The 25,718-nt window shown below is 39.3% G+C and overlaps 1 protein-coding gene across 5 annotated transcripts in view; it reads left to right on the top strand.

The window, feature by feature from the left end:
- The window catches only part of dlgap4b (discs, large (Drosophila) homolog-associated protein 4b), a 114,126-nt gene that overhangs the window by 39,267 nt on the left and 49,141 nt on the right, over positions 1 to 25,718 (top strand). The gene's annotated exons all lie outside the window — the stretch shown is intronic.

Here is a 25,718-nt window from a genome sequence, read left to right on the forward strand (position 1 = left end):
CTGTGATGTATTTTTTAATGCCTTTGTTAACTTTTTCCACCCGGTTGTTGAAGGGGGCTGGAAACACCGGGCTAATGAGACAGTGGCCTGCTTGATGTCTTGCTGGATATAAAGACGCGGCTGAACCTCCAGGAGGATCAGCTAATGGGCTGCAGAAAGACAGCATGCCTTGACCTTGTCTGGCAGATCCTCAAGGCGGATAGTCCGAACGCAGCTGTCAAAGTGAAAAAGTCTGAAGCTGTGGGAGGAAGAACTTGTCCTTTGTGTGGATAATAAATCCGAGGGTTTTTGTTTTGCTGAGGCCAAAAACTGATCAGAATAGAAATGTTGTTTCTTTCTGATGGTTAATAATTTGAAAGTAGCAGCAGTGAGTCGGCCATTGTTGTGTCATTTCATGGATAAAAGGGCATGTTTTGTCACGCAGATGCACACACAGTGTTGCCCGCAGAGCACTGATGGAACATGGCCGCCATGCTCTGCACTGTGAGTGTCCTCTGTGGGCTTCCCTGAGGTACAACAGTGGGCTCTTTGATTTCACACTGGATTAATTTCACTCTGAGCTAAACCTTCCCCTGATACCATCCATAGGAGCAAACTGCTGCTCATGTTGAGGATTAGAAAACCCTCACAAAAGAGCAGGCTTAACAGATGCAAGCAAAAAAAAAAAATCCCTTAAATTCTGTCTTTCTATACAGGAGAGAAGGGAAGTTATGTGATAAACAAGGGGAACAAGAGATAGGAGGAGCTGTGACTTTGTACCTTGTTGCTAAAAATGTAAGTGACACCCAAAGTTCCTCCTTGATTTTTGTGGTCAAAGAAATAGATCAATACCCTTTCTGCAGCTGTGACATTAGTGATTTTTTGCTCCACTGAGCAGCTCGGGGCTCTTACAAAACAGTGATCCATTCATCAATCCAGAGTCCACTTAAAACCTTAAAGTGAGAAATGTCGAAAGTCAACCTTTTCTTAGCATTCTTGGATATTGATTGGATCAATATCAACTTAAAGAAAGGTGGATTGTAGAATCAATCATGGACAAGTATCTGAGCACTTTTAGGTCCTGTGTCCACCAACCCCAATGTTTGCACCCGTTTTCAAGGCAATGCAGTTCATGTTTTCTGCTCTCAGGATCCTAACCTCTAGAAACACCTACAGTGTAAATAAGCTGTGTTTTGTCACAGAAACTTCAGGTACACTTATTAATGTTTTCTCTGTCTCGACCAATCAAAATCAAGAAGGGGGCAGGACGTCTGATGCAGTGTTTCCCATTATCCCGCCACATTATCGACAAGGACCGCTACGGATTAATTTTTTGTATTCATAAAATTGCTGCGTGCACGAGAGAGAGAGTGCTATGAACGTGTTTGATGTAGCTGCAGCTACTTCTCCCTGCTCCTGTCTCTGCTGTCATGACTGTGAGCATCGCGGCCCGGGCACGCTGAGCTACACCAACATTACATTGCTGCACACACACACGCACACGCACACGCACACGCACACGCACACACGCACACACGCACACACACACACACACACACACACTGGAGCGCCAGCCACCATGCGCACCTCTTTACTTGATCCGTATGGACCATAGACTGTACATATTAGGTACAGGCCGAGTTGGGAACACATGTGAGCCGGTCAAACGGTCGGTTCGACTTTACTCCGTTCACTCTCACCGTGTCAACAGCTAACTTATAGCAACGTTATCGCACAGCCTGCTAAAATAATGTAGAGGGATAAAAGCATATTTGATATAAATACAAAAGTAATATTAAAATTACCTAGATAGCTAATACAGCCTCAAAGTGCTGAAATAAGAGTTGTTCATGGATGGTGTGCTTCAGCTGCCTTGTGGCGCACAAGTGTTTTTAAAAAATACACATACACCAGATAAAAGAAGAAAAGATTTTGCAGCATAGCTCGTTATGCCTTCTTGAAGTTTCAATAGGAGACAGAGGTGAGCCTAACATAGCATGTTGCTACAGAGATGCACACGAAGGCAGGCTATCAAAAGGTCTTTTGGTGCATTTTCTGTGACAGAAGCTTTGATGAAGTTGTCAAGGGCAGTAAGAAATAGCCATGACAAAGGGACCTCAGTGAGTCATGCCTCTCTTTTGGAAACCTTTTTTTTTTGTTGCTATTCTTATTGAAAAGGCTCCAACCTGTGATTCATCTCATCATTTATGTTAAAGTCTGAGCTATTGGAGGAGTCCAGGGACTGTCAGAGGTCTATAATGGGGTTATAAGGGGTCCCAAGTTAACAGTGGAATAATTGGTTTCCACTGCAATAGCCTAAAGTTATCTTTAAGTGACACAATGGCAGAATGGGACTCATTTGGTCAGGGTCTCATTCATTTTCTGTCATAGAAATATCTACAATCATTCTCAGATGGAGGTCTGTGGCATCATTTGTCAGTTGTGGGGTTCTTTTTCGGGGGACATAGGAGGTTTATTAATATAAACTAAAATAATTATAATACAGTATACAGCTGACCTGCGTATACACTACATTCATACATCATACCCACACCGCTGTGGCACCAAACAAAACATGTCTTTTGTCCTTATTTGGTACAGAAAAAGTTGGCAACCCTAGCGGCCCCTCTCTCTAGACTCAAAAAGCTGTTGTCCAGTTTAGATTCAGTATTATACCAACTATTCTAACAAAATGAAAACAAACATAACAAGCCGTTGCATTATCAGAGTGAAAAACATCAAGACTCTCTCAGTTAAATCTGCTAAGACAAAATTAACAAATGCCTTTCCTCTGAGTAATGCAACAAAACAAAAGTCTTTTGTTAACATACAAGGACACTTAAAGTGCCTCTCTGAGCACACTTTAGTGCTCTCAGAGGAGTTAAACCAGCATTATACTTGTTGTTTACTGCTGTTAATGTCATGTTTTTTATGTAAATGTTTGACAAATAAATAGCCTTGAGAAGTTACAGTTTAAAAAGGTGTATATTCTGAGTTCTGATTGTGGATTTGAAAATCATATGATTATGATCATTTAAACCTAACATGCTTATTATGCTGTCTTAAAGTAAGTGTGTATTTATCTTGGGTTGTTTATGTAAAGAATTCAAGTCTGCGGACCAAACAGTCAGGGCTAAAGGTGTGTTTGTAATTATGCAGGAGAAGCTTCTTTACTTAAGCTCTTAAAATATTAGTGCTTTTAAACTGAAGCGAGGTTACTGTCAATATGCACGCTTTATTAGTTTTCCTCTTCCGAGAAACTCCTGCACTTAGCTCTGACTACTGGGGGGCATTCACATCTCTAACAAGATGTCATTATAGTACATTTGGTGAATCTGTTCACAACTATTCATCCGTAAATGTCAGCGAGGCTGGCTGTCCCAAAAGCTCTGATCCCATTGGCGTCATTCAGCCATCAATCAATTTCCTCTTTTATTCCCCTCCTGAGAGTCTATGTGGTGTGTTTTATCCAGGATAAATTTATCTTTTGCTTTGATATTGACTGTTCTGATTCAGTTTAAGCACACAACAAAAGTAATTCATTTGAACAGTTGATCACTCCGGGTAATGTTCAACAACAATTACCAGTGTTTATTGCTTTACAATGTTAGTGATGAGGTCGGGCTGCCACTGTGATTTTGAGCTAAAAAAAAAAAAAAAATGCGAAATATCTTAAAAGTCATTATTTGCAATTCACATGATCACAAAATAATAGACCCAATCAATTAAAGACTGTTGCATTACTTAGACTGGAACTGGGAACTGTGGCACAATAAAGCATATCTGTGTGCAGGCTGGTAACACTGATTTTTTTTTTGCAGAACTGTCAGTACAGTGTTGTCTTAAAAACATATTTGACTCAATAGGGACAAGAATATTTTCAATACAATGTAAGAGTTTCTACAAAATTGCTCCTCTTATTCTAAACAGCGGTTGATGAATCTTGCCGTTCTCTAATGTGAACTCTTTGCTTCTTTAATTGGTTCTAATAAAGTTTCAGCACAACTCCTCCTCAAGCAAGAAACTTTTATGAAACTTTTCTCTAGAGAAAACACCACGGATAAAACGTTTAAAAAGTACTGACACCAGCTGGAGAAATGTTAATTATAAAATGCTATGCTTAATTTGAACTCAGAGTAATTTGGCCCTATCCTGGAACATTGAGTCATTTGATACCGACATGTTTCTGTGAAGGGAAGCAGGTGCTACATAAACGCTGTTCAGGAGAGTTGATCTGTTTTGGAGAAGTATAGGAACTCCAGGTAGAAGAACTTCACCCTAGAAGGACACTTTCACTTTTACTTGGGCAGATCAGAATACAGTTACAGTACCTACAAATACACTGCTGATGTAGTATTGTGTAGAAGCTGCCACAGAACAACAATGATGTCTATTACCATATTTGAATACAACCGTAAAAGGCTTATTCATTTCATACTTCTGACATGCTCTGTGTGTGTGTGTGTGTGTGTGTGTGTGTGTGTGTGTGTGTGTGTGTGTGTGTGTGTGTGCATGCACACTGTGTCCAGTTTGTGTAGGCATTGCATTAACATGGTTAATCCCCTGCATGGCTTATTGGATCCAAATCCCGACCAAAGCTTTAAAGCTCCTGCCTTGTCATTTCTGTCTCTTTCTGAGAGTATGTTTTTGTGTGTGTGTGTGTGTGTGTGTGTGTGTGTGTGTATGTATGTATGTATGTATGTGTTTAACCTTTCTTTCCATCAGTAGGTGATGCAAACCACAGTGCTACTGTATTGTATCTTCTGTTTATTTTGCAAATCAGCTTGTAGTGTCACAACAGCTTCCCCTTCACACTTAAACTGCAGCCGATGTTTGCTTCATTCAGAATTTAACATGTTGGCAGGTCCCAAAATGGTATTTGGCCACTTACGTGTATTTGATTCAAGTTATGAAATAGTCTGCAGTGGTTGGCACTGTCTCCTCACAGCAAAAAAGGTTCATGGTTCAAATCCCCCGTCAGGCCTTTCTGTGTGGATTTTGTATGTTTTCATGAATGCGTGGGGTCCCTCAGGGTAAACTGGCTTCCTCCCACAGGCCAAAAGACATGCTCACTAGGTTAAATACTCTAAATTATCCGTACTGTAGGTTTGAGGGAGGACTGTATGTCCTTACTCTATACGTCGGCCCTATGATTAACTGGAATCCCGTCCAGGGTGTACCCCACCTCTGGCCAGCAGGGATCAGCTCCAGCCCCCCTGCTTCCTTGAACGGGACAAGCAGTAGAGATAACGGATGGATTGATGGAGTTATGAATTGTACCATGATTTCTTGTGCAATGTCTACAAAACTCTACAGTCACTTCACACAACAGTGGCTTGGTGCTTAAAACGGGAACTGTATGATTCAACAACCTACACATTTACTTCAACAACATTTATGACAATTGTGCTTTAGTCAGAGTTCAATTTCAGGGCGGTTTGACTTGGAAGTGTTGATTCATATAAAAGAGCTGATGGTTGTATATTTTTTTTAAAAAGGCCTGTCAAAAGCAGCTCTCTGATCCTTTGTTTCCTGGATTCTGAATAATAATTTGCATGTTTGGAAGATGTCAAGCTGTCATGTCAGTTTAACAATGACATTAATATTCTGTTTGGAGGTTGCCCCTCATGAATTATACATTAATGTGTTATTTGTTTGGAGACGACGCTGCCTACTTTATGTGAATTTCAAACTGATTAATGTATTTATATCAGAATAAATGTTAATGTAGTGTATAAATGAACACCCTAAAGATGAACATACTGGACTGAGATTTCAGCTTCCTTCAGTTTTGATGTGATGTAAAGCATCATTCCTGGACAAGACACACACACTCTTTCCTTTTTTATGATCTTCATCAAAAAGATTTCTGTGTTTTTCTTGCTTACATGTTATCTCCCTTTTGGACTCCTCGCCTTATTTATCGCATTATGCCATACTTTCAAACACAAGCAATCAATATAATATATAGATACTGAAAAACACATTAAGGACTGGCATTTTTTAGTCTTTCAGTGCATTTTGACTTTCCAATCTTCTTAGCAAGAAAGCCCCATGCATACACATTTCCAAGATTTAAAAATATGCTTCAGAAAGCTCCTCTTAGTCTAACCCAAGGAAAGCTTAAAACATAAGTTGTTAGTAATTCACTCATCCATAAATCCACAGCTTCTCACACGACCATCCATGGCTTTGTCTATGAAGGACGTGATAAGAATAGAAAGACACTGAACTCTGCAAGGGATTATTTTCTGCTCCTCTCTACTGTGTTGAACAGTGAAAATTAAACATTTAGTTCTGTTCCGTTCCTCTGTCTTTTTTATTATAAATGTCGCACTTGGAAACTGTTTCTCAGACAAAATGAATATGGGTCTAAATGTGCCTATTATTAACATGTGGATTCTATTTTAATAACCTTGTGACCAATTACTGCAGGTCTTCAACATCCAGTATCACACCATGCAACTTCATTAATGTGACAGAGACAGATGATTTAATTTCTCACACATGAGCTCATTCCAGATAATATTTAAAGAGAGAAAGTATATTGTAAGATTTACTGTAGCTGAGAGGTAATTGAGAAAAGGGCCTTATAACATATCTAGTTCCACTGCGGGCCTATAGCACACGGTACTGGATTGTATGTCATTATTTTCATAATTCAAAAATAATTAAATCCAGAGCACAAGTCCAATATTTATTGTTGTGAAAAGATATCTGTAAATATGTTTATTTCATGCACATATGCAAGTGTTAAATCAAATTCTGCAAGTTACATGGGCACAATCTTGAAATAATTTCAAAGTCCCTGATGAAGTTCTTATGTGAAGGTCATTTTCTCACTCGGGTAATTTATTTATAAGCTCGGCCTAATCTGCCACAGTTGGTGACTTTTATGGATGTTCCCACAATATGCCTGCGCTACCTGTTGCTTTGAGCATGGTCACGGAAGATAAGTTATATTACACATTGAAATGTATTATTATGCGTTAACAGCTGTTGCAACTGCCCTTTAAGATGCCCTCAGCACCGTAATTGAAATCTGCATCACATGCACTTGAATCCCAATGAAGGTTGTGCGTTACTGCGAGTGTTTTTCACCGACATGTGTTGCTGCTTTTGTGTTGACACCTGACTCACCCCAACATGCATAATTCAACAAGCTGTGTGTGTTTTGCGGCTCGTAATAACAGAAAGTTGTAGAGGAAAGTGCTGAGACTTTACATCTGAGAAAAAAAAGAGAAAAGAACTCTATCATTGTCATTTTCACTGACTGTTTCCTCTCTGAGCCTCTCCGTGTGACGTCTCAACCCTACAAACTCTTTTCTCCCTTCTTTAGAGCGATAAATACTGGCCCCTGTCTTTCTTCTCTTTATATCTACAGACTGCTCTGTATTTCCTCCTCCAATCTGCAGGGCCATCTGCTCCCCCGTCCTCGTGTCTGACTGCAGTATCTTTGCTCTCTGAATCCATTTGACAAGATTATAGAGTGAACCTCAGACAGATATAAGCTGCTCATTTTGATAGGGATCTGTGGGAGGAGATAAGTTCAATGCTGGGCATGAGCAGATGAGCTGGCTTTTGAGCTGAACAATGACAAACCACCTGGTCAATTGACAGGATCATGGACAAAACAATAACAATAATAATAATGTTTGACCTACATTAAGCTCAAGATTGCTCTGAGAGAAAAATGCCTCATCGTTCTGATTTGACATCAGAATTTTAAAATGTGATCCCTATTTATCTTCTTCTATCAGACCAGGTCACAGACACATTGAAAACACCCAGCTGGCTGGATGAACATCACTGTCCTAAACTGTAGTGAGATTAACATTGTGCCAGGTGGAATCCCAGAGAAAAAAGCTAACTGGTATGAGGTCTGCTGGAGTTTGTTAAATGAACAGTGGAGAACATGTGGGTAGTAAAGACATGAATCTAGTGTAAAGTTATGTTGTCTGAAGCATCACAGAATAAAATATCTCTCTGGCGTAACATTTTTACTTTAGTGTGCACAGTTTTCTCTACAACTGTTTTTAGGAAAATCAACAGAGCTCTGATCAGAAACAGTATGGATAACCAATTAGCCAGCTAATAAATTAGCCCTGGCTCAAACAGCAGTTCATAAACCAATGAGTACATCACAGTTGCTTTTTCTACTTTCTATATGCAGGTTGGAACCACAGCATCAAGGGAGTATGGATTTAGGCTTTTGTATTCACCGTAGTGACCTGATGCAAAGAGTCCTAATTCTTGTACAATTTACTAATCATTACTCATACATTTTTTTAAATGGGGTTTGAAATCACTGAGACAAGTCTCCTTTATTGTATTTTGAGTACTCTGAGACACTGTTGTGCCATATCAGTCATGTTCTAACTGAAATATCTGACAGCAGTATTTTCCATCACACACCGTCTGTTGCCTTATAGCTTTTTGTAAAACAAATGTGGGAAAGCATCACTCAATAAAAACAAAAACAAAAGGGGGTTTGAACAAATGACTGCCTGTCTAACCTGAACTTCACTCCTTTTTTATTGTTAACAATAACCAGTGTTAACAGACACACTGATTAATCTATTGAGAGTCATTTATGGAAATGACCTGTGTCTGTGTTATAATTTCAATCTTACCTGGGGTTGGTTTAAATAGCTCTCATTTAAGGAAAATAGATGAATCACAGTTGAACATACTGCTACAGACATTCATAGTGTGAATGTGTTATTTGCTTTTCCACAAGCCTACATTTTATTTGGCTCGTTGTTTACTTGCCCAATTATGGTTACTACCCTTCCAGACACACTCTGCTCGTTAATTTCCTTACACACATCTCTTAACCTGCTTTAACCCTCCACCTGCTTTTTTTCAGCAAACCCAATTTATCTTTTGTGCTAATTAACAAGGCTGGCCTCAATTAAAGGAGTAAGTGGACCATATGGAAAACCAAACTGAGATAGCTTCCTTGTTATCCTCATGTGAAGGCCAATTATGCTTAGGTAAGCTCTGTTTCTGCTCTAACAAAAGTTAGTTACTATGATAAGATTTGGTTTGCAAAAGAAAAGGAAAAAGGATCCTTGTTGTGTAGAGGAAATATTTTCTGTAAGCAGGAGAACCTTGAAAAAGTTACGTGACAATGTAGGCTTTACACATTTTACCAATAGCTCTCAGCAAAATTGACGACTTTAAGACACAAATCTTCACTACTAGCAATATGTGAAATAAAAGGCCTTTGCCAATTATACAGCAATAAAATACACATCGCCAACGCTAAAACTCAACTGAAAATGTCAAGAGTTTATTATTAGTTTTGATGAAATCCATTTAGTTTATTACTCATATACTATACTGACATTCCCATTCTGCCAGACCCTGGGCAAACAATAACATAGTTGTTTTAAACATATTGTTAAAAGATATTTCAGAAGAAAAAAAAGTTGATGATCCATCCTGCAATTAAGGTGTACAATATTTCGCTTCTAATGAAATTTTCTCTCAAGTGTGTGCCCCATCACTGTCACTCTGAGTGTAAGACCAGTGAGCTATCCAGCAAAAACTAGCTTGTAAACTAGCCTACCCCTTTTCATAAGTTCTCCTTTTGTAGTTTGTCATCATTTCACCTGAAGACAAGTGAAGCTGTTGTATATTACCAACCAGCAATAACTTTAAACCTGCCCTGCCTAAGCAAGCTAGCAGATACAGAGCGTCGTCATATAATCACTGCATAAAGTTATCGCTGTTTTTTTTCTTCTTCCAAACAGAAACAGAGGAAAATTAGCATTCAATTGTCAAACATTTAAGAAACATAAAGCACGCTTGTGAGTTTGCTTAATGATAATCACTTGTTGTGTTTACTCTGTTAAAGCTTCAAACGATCATAGCGTTACATAAAGAAAGGGTTGTTATACTAAAACCAGGACTCTGACGAGTGTTGAGCTCAACATTACACTGACCAAAGACACACTTTTTCTCTAAATCCATCACAGATGTTCAATTGGGGTATATGACTGGCTTTTATATTAAGCAAACAACACATCTGTCAACTTTGACACTTCCAACTGTCGTGTTTTTTCAGTCTTTTATTCCTGGAAAATTGCCGTGGTGTCAAATATAATTCTCATGTACATATTTCATAAATATCATTGAGTTTAATTGTAATGTTTATTCATGATGTAATGTATTATTACTTATTCACATACTTGTGTTACCACTAGACCCGTATTAGCTTGATAACTAGTGTTCCATAAAAGGATATGAGGGCAACGATGTTTGCTGAAAGCATTTAGCATGCTGTATATTCCACTAGTTCATAAAGATGAGCGAAATTACCGATGTTAGACTGGCAAAAGACTAGAATGATGAAAAAGACAACTATGGCCTGAAGGCCGTGGAGGCTTTTTCTTGGTATTTCCAGTTCATTAATATGTTAATGTCCTGGAGTTTCAGTTGCCTACCGTGCATGACATCCCATGATGCACTGGGCTGTGTTGCTTTTTGTAAATTGCAGCATTCCTTTGGACAAGGATGTGGATGACAATCATTATTTGATATTCAACGAGAGACCCTGATCGATGAATATCATTTAGCATTCTTTTATGCGCTATATATAATTCTCTAACCTTAGATGTGTATCAACAATGACAGAGCTTTAAAGCTCCGAGCGATATCAGTTTCCTTGAAAACTAACAGCAGGCTGCTCTCTTTCTCAGCCCTTCAGGGAGGTGCAGGTTTTCACAGGCTTTTCTTCTTTTTAACGAGGAGATAGGGACTGGGCAGCTAATAGGCTTTGTTCTATGGCAGTAATTGAGAGGTGGGAAATATACCACACTATATTAATGCTCTGGTCCTGAAGATTAGAATAAAGGAACTTTGCAGTAATTAGCACTGTAAAGTGACAGCCCCCACATGTTAGCAGGTATGGCGCTCATTAGCACTCCCAGGAGACAGAGACGTTAAGAATAAAAGTCCAATAGAGAGACAGGAGCTTGAAGGTTAGACATGGTCATTGGGAAGTATAGGCGTATACTGTAAATGGGAGGTTATCATTGTGTACTTTTTCTGCCAAAAAAAAAAAAAGCTTTATACAGCACCAAATCACAACAAAAGTTATGTCATGAAAACGTTACAAATAGAGCAGGTGTAGATCAAACTAGCCTTAACCGAAAAAAAAAAAAACTCAAGTTCCTTGGTGTTTAGACAAAGTTTTTCAGGATATCAACGTGGATATTTTGAGAAGTATAAAATATGTAGTACATGCTTATACAACAGCATGTTACAGTAATGTTCTCACAGTGTATTTTGCATCCCCACCAGTGTAAGACAGTGCAGAGTTTCCTCTGACTCCTCCTCAGTGAATACACACTGAAGACTTTCCCGGTCTAGTCTGACTATATAAGTTATTAAGATGTGTGCGAGATAAATCTTTGGGGAAGCATAAAGTACATGAAACAATAAAGCCGTCGAATCAGCTTCATAAATACTAGCTTTGACATTATCAACATTGTATTGCCTGTGACTCTTCTGCAGATACACTCAATAAGCTTGTCATGAGGTCGACAGGTACGCCTCTTTCTGATTCAAGGCCACGCTTTATAATAAGGCTAACACACTCAAATGATAAACTGACCCCGGAGGAGGGGGCAAGCGAGGGGATGAATGAGATTAAGGCCACGTCAACTGGCCACAACTCGAGCTTTGGCATCATCAACACGTCACTGCAGGATGTCCACACGTCAAGCCATGTTCAAAGCTTTATTAAAACTGGGAGGAACATACAAGGAGCTTCTCTCTGTGTTCCTCTGTTGCACAAACATTAAACCACGCTGTCAGTAACTCGGGTCAATGGGTCATTTTACATTTTTACAGTCGCACCTGTTTCTCTTTTCTGCCAACTGATATCTCAACATCCCTCAGATTTGTAGCTTTCTTTCTCAATCTGTCCTCGTAAATTGTCCTTCACTCTGATAGCCTTTCATCCAACTTTTGATTAACCTCTGTTGTATCATTACGTCCCATCCCCTCAGTAAGCTACAGTAGTCTTTGTGGACCCGTTAACATGGCGTGCAGGAGCCTTTCCAGAACAGTGACGTGTGGCTGTGTCTGGCTTAGGATTTAAAACCACCGGCTGTCTGCTCCAAATCTAGGATAGATGGTCAGATGGACGGAAATGCTAATGAAGTAAAGTATGATGTGGGTTTTTAATGTGTGTATGGCATGCTTTGTTTTGTTTTTCTATCTTTCTGAGCCAGAGTTGACCATGACCTCCAGTAGTCTGTTGCAATGGAGGAAGGGAGGAGGACATCTGCTGTTTGGAGGTGTGTGTGTGTGTGTGTGTGTGTGTGTGTGTGTGTGTGTGTGTGTGTGTGTCTGTGTGGTGGATTGTGTGTGTGTGTGTGTGGATTGTGTGTAAGTTGAGCATCCCATCTGGCCAGGCAAAAAGACAGAACTGGAGCCTGAAGCCTGCAGTTACAGGGAATGTCGCACACTTCTGCAAAGATGCTCACATCTGTTTCTCTCTCTCTCTCTCTCTCTCTCTCTCCCTCTTTCTGTTTCTCACATGAGCCGTAAAATAAATACCAACACAGATGCAAACTATGAAAGAATTTGGATGTCTTCTACTACAGGTATGCTAAAGCCCTGTGTTTTAAAGTAGCCTCTCATACTGTGGATTAGCATGCACTCACACAGCGGTTATAGCTTGTGATGTACATCTTGTGCTGCTGAATGCATCATATAGGCCTAAGGCAGGCGTCCAACCCTGAGGAAAGAACTGCATAAAAAGCATTCACATACAAGCACGCAAGCTTCACTTGCTTCAGAACTACACTACCCTATGTGGGAGACAGTGTTGAAAACTTCTGTTTGCAGAGAGAGCTGGACGGGTTTGTTAGCTTATTGGATTTACGAAAGCAACACCTACAAAACTCATTATTTAATATATACATTAGCCTTGTCTCCAAATCCTTTTCTTTTATGTGAAAGTACAACTAACAGAAAATACAAAAGGTAAAGAGTTAACTAACCTCTGTCTGTTTAAGCATTTAAGCTACGTAGCTAATCACTGTTAATAACTAGCTTGATGCTACAACACAAGAACAGTTTATACTTGCTCGTGTTTTCAATATGGATCTTGAGCAAAACAACTGCATATGCCGCTTTAGCCTCAATATTTTAGCATGATCACGGAAGTAACCACCAAGTGTGTAGGAGAGAGATAATTATAGTTTCTTTCAAATGTTGCCTGCTTCAAATAAAAAAAACCCCTCAAATTTACATAATAAAGTAAATGGAGTCACCAGGTGACAATTGATGTTTAGCAAAACAGGCTACTGGGAAATGAGAAGCCTGCTTCAATACAATTGCCTACTGTTTTAAAAATTACCAAGTATTTGGGGTAGTTAATTTTCTACAATTGCCATTGTAAAGTGCATGTTTGTGAAATCAAATAGCTCGACAGGCAGCAGTAATTAAGGTGACAGGGGCTAAGTAAACAGTCAGCTTTAGTTGGAGACTTTTAGAAAACTGTCTTGCAAAGATTAATGGTGCCTTGGTAAATCAAGGGGGGGCTGAATGTAAGCTGTTGACAAAGATACAAAGATTAAATACTCTCAAACCTCAAATCCAAGAGAAGACAGAATGTGATTGTATACTACTATTAAGTTGTGTTTTTGTGTGTGCAGACATAGTGTGGTAACCTGACTGAACTATGATTCATATGTCTGTTTAAATGGTCCAAATAGTCTGACTCATGTCATTGAAAACTGCCATCAAAGAAACAGAGGACAAAAAAGGGAAATGAGAAAAATGCTTTCAAAACAGTTGGGTTTGGTGCACATTTGTAAAACAAATCTTAGCTTTGAGTAAACATGTTAACAAAGAGAAGAGCTGGCTTGTTCAGACACACTCTACTGTATTTTGGGTCCACCGTCAAATTTATCTAGGGACGAGAGCTCACTCAGATATTTTTTTGAAGAGCTGTTAATCTTTGGATTTCATTCAGCAACAAGCATTATAAATGAACATGGATCTCATCAGTGTGGGTGCCCAGATGAGACACTTTCCTGCAGCTTACACCCCCCGACACCCCCAAGAGACACACTGTGTACTGTGCAGAGGAAGTGGTGCTATCACATTCTGTGTCACTGCCGCGCAGTCATATTAAATGTAAGAGGAGGACCAGCAGTCTGGGAAATATGAGTCAGGCTCTGGTTTTATAAACTCCCCAAAAGTCATCACATCAAGGTTGAACAGGAGCTGTAGAAATGTTTTTCCAATTCTTCTGTCAAGATAAGAATAGAAAGATTTCAAAAAGAAGGTTGAACTCAGATTGTTCTTGGGTGTACTTTGCTGTTAGTCTACAAAATCAAAACTTAGATGTCTCTTTCTCGATATGTCATCATCCTCACTGTGTATGCAACAGGGTTCTTGAAGATCCTCCTCCACTGCTCCTCCATTTATGTCCTACTGTCTCTGCCTTCCCCTCCAAAAAGTAGCTCGTTCCCCTGCATGAAGCCGCTGAACCACGGGGAAAGTCAAATTGAGCTGACAGGTCGACTAAACCCACTTTGACAAATATGGCCGCTCCCTGTAAAGTAAAAGGGTTTTGTTGTTTGTTTTTAAGCCTATACCATCCTGAAACTTTTGAAGCGAGGACCCACTGCTGTGCACTTTTTGAGTGATGGTTGGGATGATTCACTTAATAACTAAATCTCCCCCCCCCCCCCCCACAAAAAAAAGGATTGAAGCACCGGAGTAATGATTAGAGTAATGACCATTCCAAACTAGTGCAGTGGGCAGGGCTGAGCTAGCATGCAGTGTAGTTGATCATTCTGTACTAGTTTGTATTTTAAGAACATATATTCAAATATATGAATCATTTCAACAGATCAAAGGGAAAAACGGGTCAGTCCACCTGAAGATTAATATCTTGTAAATGTGACGCTTCACATTTGTTCAACTTTCCAGTGACCCTGTGTGACCTGTATGGATGGGTCTGCACACCAACCATGTTTTACCATCCATTTTGTATCCTTCAATTTGTCAGCAGTCAGTTAATCATCATCAGTTCAGAGGATTTAAAAATGTAAAATATGTTGGCCTGGAAATGATGCATGAAGAACTAGCTACATCCTCTGTGATTCAGCATTGTATATATGATGACTCTGTCTGAGTTTGTTTGTTTGCCTGAAGCCACTGAAGCAGACCCTTGCCCGAAACGTCTGCGGCAGGGGGTAAAATAGAAAAAGAGTCGATTTGGTGTGCTGTCCTGAAATACGTTTCAATGAGAATTGCATAAGAAGTATCTGAACTTGAAAAAAGTCTTGTATTTAACTTGACATTTACAATAACGGTGGATACACAGTAGCAGATACATACACAGATCGCTGTAATACTAGCCCTCCTTGTCTTGCCTAAAATGTGTTTTCTGCAGTAGTTTGGATATTACAAACTATGCTGCAGCATGCTGTTTCAAAACAAAGCATTACATTTATTGCATAAGCTGATTAGGATTCTAATTAATGCACAGCATATATAGAATATTTAACTCTGGGATTATGTAACTTGCCCCACAGCTACATTTGCTCTTCAACAGAAATGTACTCTGCCATAAAAACAAGTGGACACAAGTTTTTATGCCGGCCTCACATTCAAAATGACAGCAGAAAAAACATGAATGAGCCAGGCACGTTGAAGTGAACAGTCAGTGTTTGGTCATGTCAGTGAACTATAGGAGCTTCCTTTTTTCCTAGTAAAGCTGCTGTGGCAAAGACGTAAGCTTCTCAATTGGCTTGGGATCGGTTTGAGTGAGACAGGCTCATGTAATAATGTCGGAGTGGTTAAAACCCCCGGGCATCTTTAAAGAGCTTTCAGCAGCCACACAGGGGGGAGGAGGAGAAGAGGAGGGATCGAGAGATAGAAAGAACCAGAGAACGATGGAGAGGCCTTTTTCAGCCCAGGACGCAGAGTGGAGTAGATGAAATAAGGTGGAGGAAAGACATCTCATTAGGCTAAAGTGACATCCAGCAGCAATGAGGACAAATAAAGAGAGAAGGAAGAGAAAGTCAGTGATCTTGCACACCAGCAAACACACAGCTCCGACTCAGAGATGACTAAGCTGTATTTCTGCGGATTGGCCAATGCCTGAGCACCTCTAAAGCCTCTGGCAGTGACACAGAAATGTTCCCACTCTTCAAAGGAGTCTCCCAGCGCCTCTGTGATTTACATTTAAGAGTACTAATATAGTATCTGTAGTTATGGTTGACATATTCAATTCTACTTAGCATTTTAAATGTGATGCGTTAAGTCTCAGTGGGCAGAAAGGAAGCAATCCTGTCGAGTCTGAAAGGCTGCATGTTAAGCGTAGGTGTTTACCTCGAGGTGCCTCATTCTGACACAAAGCCTGGACCTTAGCGAAGGCTAGTGGGCTAGCATAGCTGTCGTTGGGATGCGTCAGCTGTAATGGCCCACCCTTAATTATGTGTCCTTCCAAATCATATTAGAGTAGCTGGTTCATGCATTGTAAATTCTTAAAAGTCATGTTAATTCACCATACTGACGAGGAATCCATTCACATGAGACTCAGTTGAAATTTCATCACTTCTTCAGGAAGGAAGGAACAGGATATTGCAAAGTATGATCAATTTTTGTCTACCAACCAGGGTCCGAAATTAACACCCGCCAAGGGCCAAATGCGGGTAGATTTTCCGTTATTGCCAATTACTTTTCAGAGGGCTATCCGCCACAGTAGATGTTTTATCAAAAAGTCATAAAAAACTATGCTGCATATTAAGCGCGTTTGATGTAGCCTAGCTGCAGCTACTTTTCCCTGCTCCTCTCTCTGCTGTCAAGACTGTCTGTGAGACACACCAACATACATTGCAGCGCAAACGCACGCACACACACACACACACACACACACACACACACACGCCGGAGCGCCAGCCACCAGGCGCACCTGTTTACTTCTAGTGCTTCAGCAAACAGTTGATCCTTAATCCGTACGGACCGAGTCGGGAACACTCGGTTAAACGGTCGGTTCGACTTTTCTCCGTTCACTCTCACTGTGTCTGCAGCTAACTTAGCGTTAACAACGTCATAAGTGTGTGAACATCTCCACACAGACTCTGTGAAACAGCGCTGCGTTACAAACACTTTAGATATCCTAGCGGACGCTAAATGCACGCTCCACTTCTCTTCCTTCACGTGCAGCAGGAGCAGTCAGAGATATACACACGTCAAATAATGAACAGGCTGATTATATTAAGTTTGTAATATTGTTAAAGCTAAATCAGGAGAAAACTTGTTTTGAGGATTAATAATTTATTATTCTCTGATGGATTTTTGTTTTTAGTCTGTAATGTTGTAATACAGGGGCAGTTCATAGGGGAGCAGGGGGGGGGGGGGGGTCTGGGAACTACTGCCTACAAATAATACATTATATATATATATTTTTACAATTTCTCAATTTCCTGAGCTGATGACATGATCGAATCTGTGACTTAAATGTGTTATTGATTAAACAAAACATAATGCCTTCTCAATTAAATGTATTGTAACAGATGTGTATAGGACACAAAAACACAATTTGTTATTTTGGCCGGTAAAAAAATATGTTTGGCCGGGAATTTTTTCATGTACCTGCCACCTTGGCCGGTGAGTCAAAAAGTTAATTTCGGACCCTGCTACCAACCAACAGTTAACATTAGCAATAGAGCCCGACCGATTAATCGGCTGATATTAACATATCAAGTGAATATCGGTAAGGGGTAATTTTATCGCAGATATGCGCCGATATTTGTAGATTTATCAAGCAGTCAAAACGCATTTCATTTGAGTATCATTGTAGGAGGCTAGCAGTTCTCTTTCTGGCTGTTACCAGAAAAGTGTGCTATATGGATTACAACAAGCATTAGTCTTCAGAGTGTCAACCAGTGATGCACATACAAAGTTACTTTCCAGTTGTGTTAGATAACTGCATTTAAGGGATCAACGCAACATCAGATGGAAGATAGATCTAAAAAAGATATTGGCCAATAAATCTGTATTGGCATTTTTTCTCCTTAATATCGATATCAGTATCGGCCCCAAAAATCCCATATCGGTCGGGCCCTAATTAGCAACAATGTCTTAGTTTGAATAAGATATGTTTCCTAAGCCTGAGAGGGTACACTCTGTTGTTGAACAAGCTACACAAAAAATAGGCTGAAATACACACACATGCACAAACAGGATCCTACAGTATCCTACACTACTAAAGAGGTATATGTCTATCGTGAAAAACTTGCACAGTTTCTAACTGCAGTAAAATACAAAAGTGCTTCTAGGTATAATTCTGTAAGGTGAGAAAACAGCTTAGGTGAAGAAGTAAACTTCTCTCTGTGTCTTTCATGTTGATTATCAGACTCCATGTGAATGATAACACTCTGCTAGAACTTGAATTATGACATTGCAGAAAGTACCAGATATTTATCATTTAAATGAGATTATTTTACTTTTACAATCATAAACGAAAAGTAGATTAACTATTTTTGCCAAATTGTTTCCCAAAAATACACCAGAACACAAGAAGTTCAGTGTTTGATGCTCAAAATGTCCAGGGGGGTGACCTCCAAATTTATATCATGAACGTTGGGTGCTTCAGAATTGCAAAGTGACTACACAATCTGACAGTAGACAGTCCCTACTATCCGTGCTGTATACTGTTAGGACCTACTGTTCAGTAGGCGCACACAGTAGGCAGATATTTGTTCCTACTTCGTCTGATTCATTCAGTGTGGAAGACTCGTCATTAGCCCGCCTCGTGTTATTGACACTCCAACTCTGATGTGATATGCAAGATGGCTCGGTAAATAACACAAAACTTCAAATTGCATGCAAACAATTTAACAAATTAACATTTGAAAGGCGCGTTACCCGAACTGGCTGCATCCATCCTTGTGGTTTTTTTTTTTCATCCTTGTTTGTTGTGAGTTGGAGGTGCACTTGAAGTGACGCTTTACATTTAATTTGGCAAATCATTGTGGGTGTTAAAATACGTTAAATTTTTCAATTAAAGGATGCATCTAAACTATACATACAAAACCCAGAAGATCCATGCTGAAATGTTCAGTCTACTGAAAAGATGCCCACTGAATGACCATGAGGGTTCAGTCTACTGAAAGGTCTGCACTCCATACTGACCTGTGGCTTCTTCAGAAGAGGCCCTGGACTTGTGATAGCTTGTTGCTTCCCTACTCATCAATCAGAAAGCAGTAAAATAAATATGTTCAGTAAAATTCTCTATATTTATATAAAACAAGCATGGAACACAGTCGATTTACATATAAACACAATACCTTCCCAACCTGGGCGTGACCTCAAATGAAAATGGCCAATATGTGAATATGGTCAACTGCAATCTTCTCAGTGTTCATTCTCAGCCACACCGACTCGCCCAGAAAGTGTACATAGCAGGTTATTAACAAGCTAATGACGTCAGAGAAATAGGCCAACTCATCCCCATCTAGATTTCTCCTTGAATCAGTTAAATCATGCATAGCTTCAGTGGCAGAAAACATCCGGTGACACATCTGACTACATTCATATCCTGCAGATGACATGCTGACACTCTAAATGGCTCCAGGAAATCGCGAGGATACAGACGACTCTCATCATTAAGTGAGCGTCTCTGCCCATGAATAACAACATGTAGATGACAACTTTAGTTGGCCTGATTCTTCCCTTTTCTGCAGGTGTCCGTGACAGGCTGAAATGGTTGGTTGTCTTATTTACATAGCGGGACTCAGGATAAGAAGAGGAAAAGTAGAATGGGCAAATCCTAAAGAAATGTCAGTGTGAGCGCTATGAGCATAAGTAGCCATTGCTGCCCCATTTCTTCTGCAGCTTTTTTTTTTTACCTCCAAGCTGCAGCTAAAAGTCCTTGAGCACCACCTATAGATGATTGTCTGTCAGTTCTTACAACCTTGTTGAGGGTCCCTGTTTTTAAAACTCCACTATAAGTTCACTGTGGTTTACAAACAGCCACAAGGTGGAGCAATAAGAACCATGAGAGAGTTGTTTATCAAGTTTAAAAAGATATCAGAATTTTGAAATACACTTGTTTTATTGTTACTGCAGCACCCCTGTGGGTTAAATGGTATGAAATCTGTATCTTTTAAGAACTTAATACCACACACAGATACAGGTTTCCATGGTAAGTGAGGCTCTTCGTCAGTCTTGGGAATCGGACCCTAAAGCTTCAGATTCATTTAGCAGTGATTTTACCCACTGAGCTGAAGAGAAGGTAAGATATCACCAACCAACGCCACCATATGAGGCAATGACATCACATAAACTTTAAACACTTTAAATTTTCAAAATGTTAAACAATAATATAGCGTAGTAGTGAACATCTAAATAAATAATAGTTTGCACATGGTGGACCTATATTATCGTTTATGAGTATGTTAAGCATGTACTATTAGTAAACATAGGACCAAGTTTGAATACTTTACAAATTTTACTTTTTGAGAAATCAACTTTCAAAAATTGCTCCAATTGACTTGCAGTATGGTTTTTAATATTTAAAATGGTCATATACCAGCTGTACCATTTTTAAATTTTCCACATATGGAAAAGCTAATTATTTCATTCCAGATTAAGTATAGCCACACTATAACGGCTACTGAAATATTGTTGATTCATGCTTTCTATTTTTCTAATTTTGTGCCCATTTGGATGTCAATACGTACAGAATGATCTTAGAGATAAAGCCTCAGCAAAACAAGGAGGACTTGGTTTGAGTTTTTCTACTTCTATCTGTAGATTCTGTGCAGATTTGTGCTGCCTCACCGTTTAAAGAGTTTAATTGTTGCAGTAACTGATGTTACATCAGTGCTCACAGAGTTTTTAATTCCCCTCAGATGATGGTTTCTGTTGAGTTGATTCTTACTTCATTTAATTCATACTGATCAACATTGAAAAAGGAATTACATTTTTAAGCTAAATGTCGAGGAAAAGTTATTTTTTCTCCTTTAACCCTTATTCAGAGTGTTAGCTGCTGCTGTCTATTACTGTGGGAAAGGTGACTCATATTATGTCCTCCAACACGTTTGACACTATTTCTGAAGGAGAAAATGGTCACTTCTTTTTATACCAATAAGAAGGACGAACTGCACAAGATCACCTTCCTCTGCAATGGCAACAGAGCAAACAAAATTAGCTCTGTCCATTCTTCTAGCCTTACATTCAGGGTAATGTAGTTTCTGCTGGCAGCAAGGATATTGGTTAGCTTGGAGATAGCATGATAAAGAGGTGACAGCAATGTATAAATAAAGCACCAGGCAGCATCAAGTATTTGAAGTAGTTTCTCTCATCACAGCTTTTGTTTAGAGCTCCGTTTTAGTGCAGTGTATGGAGCAGGACAAAGTGTCTCTGTTTGTGTGAAGCATCACTGCAGCGCCTCATCACTGATTTGAGGTTTCCCCATGGGACCGAGTCACAGATGTAGAAATAGATCTGGGACACTTTCTGATTAAGCTTAGACTTTTTCATCTAGAGGAACAAGGATGGTTATGTCATCAGAAGAAGTCAGAATTTGCTTGGCTACATTGTGAGATAATATTATAAACAGGCCTTAACATGGACAAATCACAAGAGTGCAGTAAATCTTAGTCCAGACCGGCGGCCTATATGGCAAACTGAGCAACCGCAAACTTCACGAGTAATGAGAAAAAACAAAACCTTTATACTTTTACCTGACGAGATAGGACAGCTATAAAGCGACCCAAAATGTGGGGAGGAGTAGTGGGGGATGACATCCACTGAACAGCGTCAGGATCGTGAATCGACCCTGCAACCACTGCAACAAGGACTGTAGCTCTGTACATGTGGTGCCTGCTCTACTTAATGAGCTTCTAAAGCTGTGACAGGTGGAATGTCAAGAAGAATTCATTATCTGATATTTCAAAATCTATTTTAAAAGATATATTTGGCAATCACTCAAACCATTTATTTTTTGTCAAATACACAGTAGACTTCACAGATTTAATATTTCTACCCGTACCAGCCCAATAAGTCCACTGACATTGCAACACATTTAATGATTATAAAATATACCTTCATTTTTGGTTCATGAGCAGATGTCATCTGTGACTGTGAGTACTTTTTACTCACATCTGGCAAACTAAAAAGGATACCTTAAATTACAGCCTTTTACTGACAGGTTTCAGGGGCACAAGCAGAGTTGTTCCAGGTGATCAGAAGGCACTCTGCCTTTGATTTCTTATAAAGCCAGAGAGGCGACATTTCAGTGTTAGAATCTACAGTTCTTTTCTGCATTACAATACCCTCATTGTGTATTCTGTGGCTACTGAATCAGGTGATGATAGTCTTGTGAAGCTAAGGGACTTTCTTTACTGTGTGCCTTGAAAGAAGATCAGAGGCTTTGCCTCAAATGAAATCACAGAGAAAGTGGTCAGAAGGTTTGAAGAAATTACAACAAGTCTAATTGGGCAACTACAATCTAGACCAGTAATTAGAGAAAACACAACCTTTATGCCTTTACCTTATTAAATAGGACAGCTATAGAGCTAAACGTGTCATAGCACCCCAATTCAAAATGTAATATCTGGAGTATGCACATAATAGTATGGCATTCATTTGATGGTGTCCATTTGATCCACTCATACAGATATTCTCTTCTTAATAAACTGTAGTCTTTATCATTTAGGCTTTGGCCCTGTGGTCAGTGTAGTTCTGTTTTCCTTTCTTGTTTTTAATTTGCTTTGCGGTTAAATACTTTTTCAATGTCAATGTCAAGGGATCAAGATTCAGTAAGAGAGCTCGTTATTCAAATGTTTAAAAAAAAAAAATTCTTAAAAAGGTTGAATCCCATATCAAAGCATGTTGAAGGCCTCTGAATATTTATTTGCTGTTTGAATGTTGACTCAAATGTTTGAATCTTGTTTTTACATTTGATGTTGAAAATGGAGCTTCTGTGATGAGTTTCAGCTTTTACCCTCTAAGAGAGGATTCAAGGTCCCTAAGGCTAGACTGAACATCTATAAACATTCATTTGTGTCGATGTCCATTAATATTCTGATTAACAGGTAATGTAGGATGTCAATATGTTAAGATGTCACTGCTGCAAGAAAGTATTTTTATGTATACATGGAATTGTTACATGAAAAGCTTTATGTCTTGTATGATCTCTATTATATACTTGTATGATCCCCTTTGGGGACAATAAAGTATATTTTCTTATCTTGTGTTATCTTAAGACAGATTTGAGACTTTTTCTTACAATGAAGTTCTTTGAATCGATCTATGATATATTAAGTAGGATAGACCTGCCCTGCACAATGTCCATGTATTATTCTATAACTAGAATAGATTAAATTAATCTATAAACAGGCCATTTCCACTTAACAGTTGCTCCAGCAACACAATCACATGTTTTGTATTTATACACGAGCATTATGTTTACTTGTTACATGCAATGTTACATTCAGTTAATTTACATTGAGAGTGTGTATTTTAACTGGCTACTCTGTCTGACACTATTGAGCCAACATAGTAGAAGTAACATGTAACGTAAACTATGTTTATCTATTCAAGCGTTTATAAAAAGCACACAAATTAGACCCCTTATAAATGTAGCATAAAGTCATTTTGTAACTACAGTAACAGGCTCTAATATGCTTGACATGCTTTACAATGCAGGGTGGGGGGATACTGAAAAACTACTGCGCTAACGTTACATATGGCATAATTAAGCAGCTCCTCTCCATCCCACTAGCGGGCTAGCTTAGATGCTAACCTGTCGTGTTTTGTACCTCACAGAGAGGTCTTGGTGTTTGTCAGTTACTTGTCGAGTCTCAAGTGTTTGTTTGCAGGTACGAAACTCTTTTTAGCACCTTTAGCATACAGGTTTGATAAGGAACATCGGAAGCCCGCTCTGATTAGAAGTTTAGGACGTGAAGGTATTCTTATGGAAGATGACTCGCTGTTGTCGTCGGTGGTTGACATGTTGAGGCGGAGGCAGTGCTTCTCTCTCGTAGCTGCTCGCACTGTTTAACCTTGAATGAATGAGTGGCACTGTACGCCTACTTGACTATCGTGAGCCTAAATTGACTACTTTGCTCATACTGCCGCCTTGTGGAGATACAGATAATATTTTTTTTATTCTGTCAGTCTGGACGATACTTTCTCAGTCACTTAAACCGGAGCCACATTTGACCTACAAAAAGTAACGTCGGGAAATTCGAGTACTGAACCATTTTGAAAGTCTTTTCATCACCTTAATATTAGTTTGTTCATTAGTCAATATATCCTCTATGGCATCTAATAATCCATTGCCTTTATTGTTGTGACATTAAACTTAGTCTGGGATTTGTCATTCGACAAGAGCTCTGTCATGAGTCAAAGGCAACAAGAGTCAGTGTCTCAGTATCAAAAAGCTTTCATTTAGTCAGTCTGTCCTTTTGTTCCCCCTGCCGTTCTTTCAACTTCTCCACCGGGTGCTTTCAGACTTCCCCTCCTTGCCACTCTACACCTGTTCCCACTTTTAATCAGTCCTGCTGTTTCCTGACCTTTTATTTCTCTTCTCAACTGTCTCCAATTCCCTCATCAGCTTCCTGCCATACTAAACAACTCCATTTTTTTGTTTTTTGTTCTTACGTTGTGGGTTATGGGTTTCTTATTTAACTGAATCTAGAGCATCCTACCCATCTGCCTGCATAACAAGGCTTTTGCACTGTCCTTGACTTGCACCCCTTTGTGCATTTGGGACCTACTCCTGCTGCCTGAACTAGCAACCTTGACAGAAGCTCAATTTTGATTGATGTTATCTTCAAATATCTGGTGTATCAATGATGTAATAGTGATGCATACAGAGAGGGGACTGCACAGCCGGGTGTGACAGTACATACTGTGCTGCATGCATAGTGAATCAAAGTGATGTGTTTGTACTGTAGTTACATCACCCATTATATTCAGAGTACGAGGACAACTGTATGCTGCTGCAGTTCCAAATGTAACGGTGTGACTCTGCTTGAAGAGATTGATGAAAAACAATGTGCTATCAAATCAACAGAACTACATTTCAAACATTTCAAAAGTTACCCAAATAAAAAATGAGAATTTTCAAATGAATTACTAACAATTCCATCCTCATCACAGCATCACTCTTAAATACACATGCACTCGCTGGCCGTTACAAAAATGTATTTATTTCTTTATAAATTCACTACTAAACTTTGTTGCAAATGATCTATAAGAGTCAAGTTGTCCTCAGCAATGGTAGCTCCACATCATTGACTTGATTATGACCTTGTCCAACATGAAAGCATCTGCGTGTGTATTCTTGGAGGAACACCTGCACAGTTGTACACACACACACACTTTCTTGTTGCTGTTTAGAGCTGTAGCAGATGTTGGAGCTAGCGCTCGAAGACTGTCCAGATGTCTTCTTCATGCTCATCTTTATTGTAGAAAACACAAAGCAGACAGCACGGAACATTTAGAGACTATTATGTGGAGGAAAAGCATATAGAGGCTTTTATTTAGCTTAAATTCCTCTCCATACCCTTCTGTCCCTTTTGCCACACTTAAAGTGGTTTACCGAAGCTGCTTATTTTTTTCGCCCTTATCTCTGTGCAAACAGGACGATAAATATAATTGGATTGAATGGTTTATTAAATCATGGTCGTGTAAAAAGTGACTTTTTAACCCAGCAGAGTGAGGGTAGAGCAAGGTTGCGTCTA

The sequence above is a fragment of the Labrus mixtus genome, chromosome 7 (genome assembly GCF_963584025.1).
Source record: "Labrus mixtus chromosome 7, fLabMix1.1, whole genome shotgun sequence".
Taxonomy (NCBI): Eukaryota; Metazoa; Chordata; class Actinopteri; order Labriformes; family Labridae; genus Labrus; species Labrus mixtus.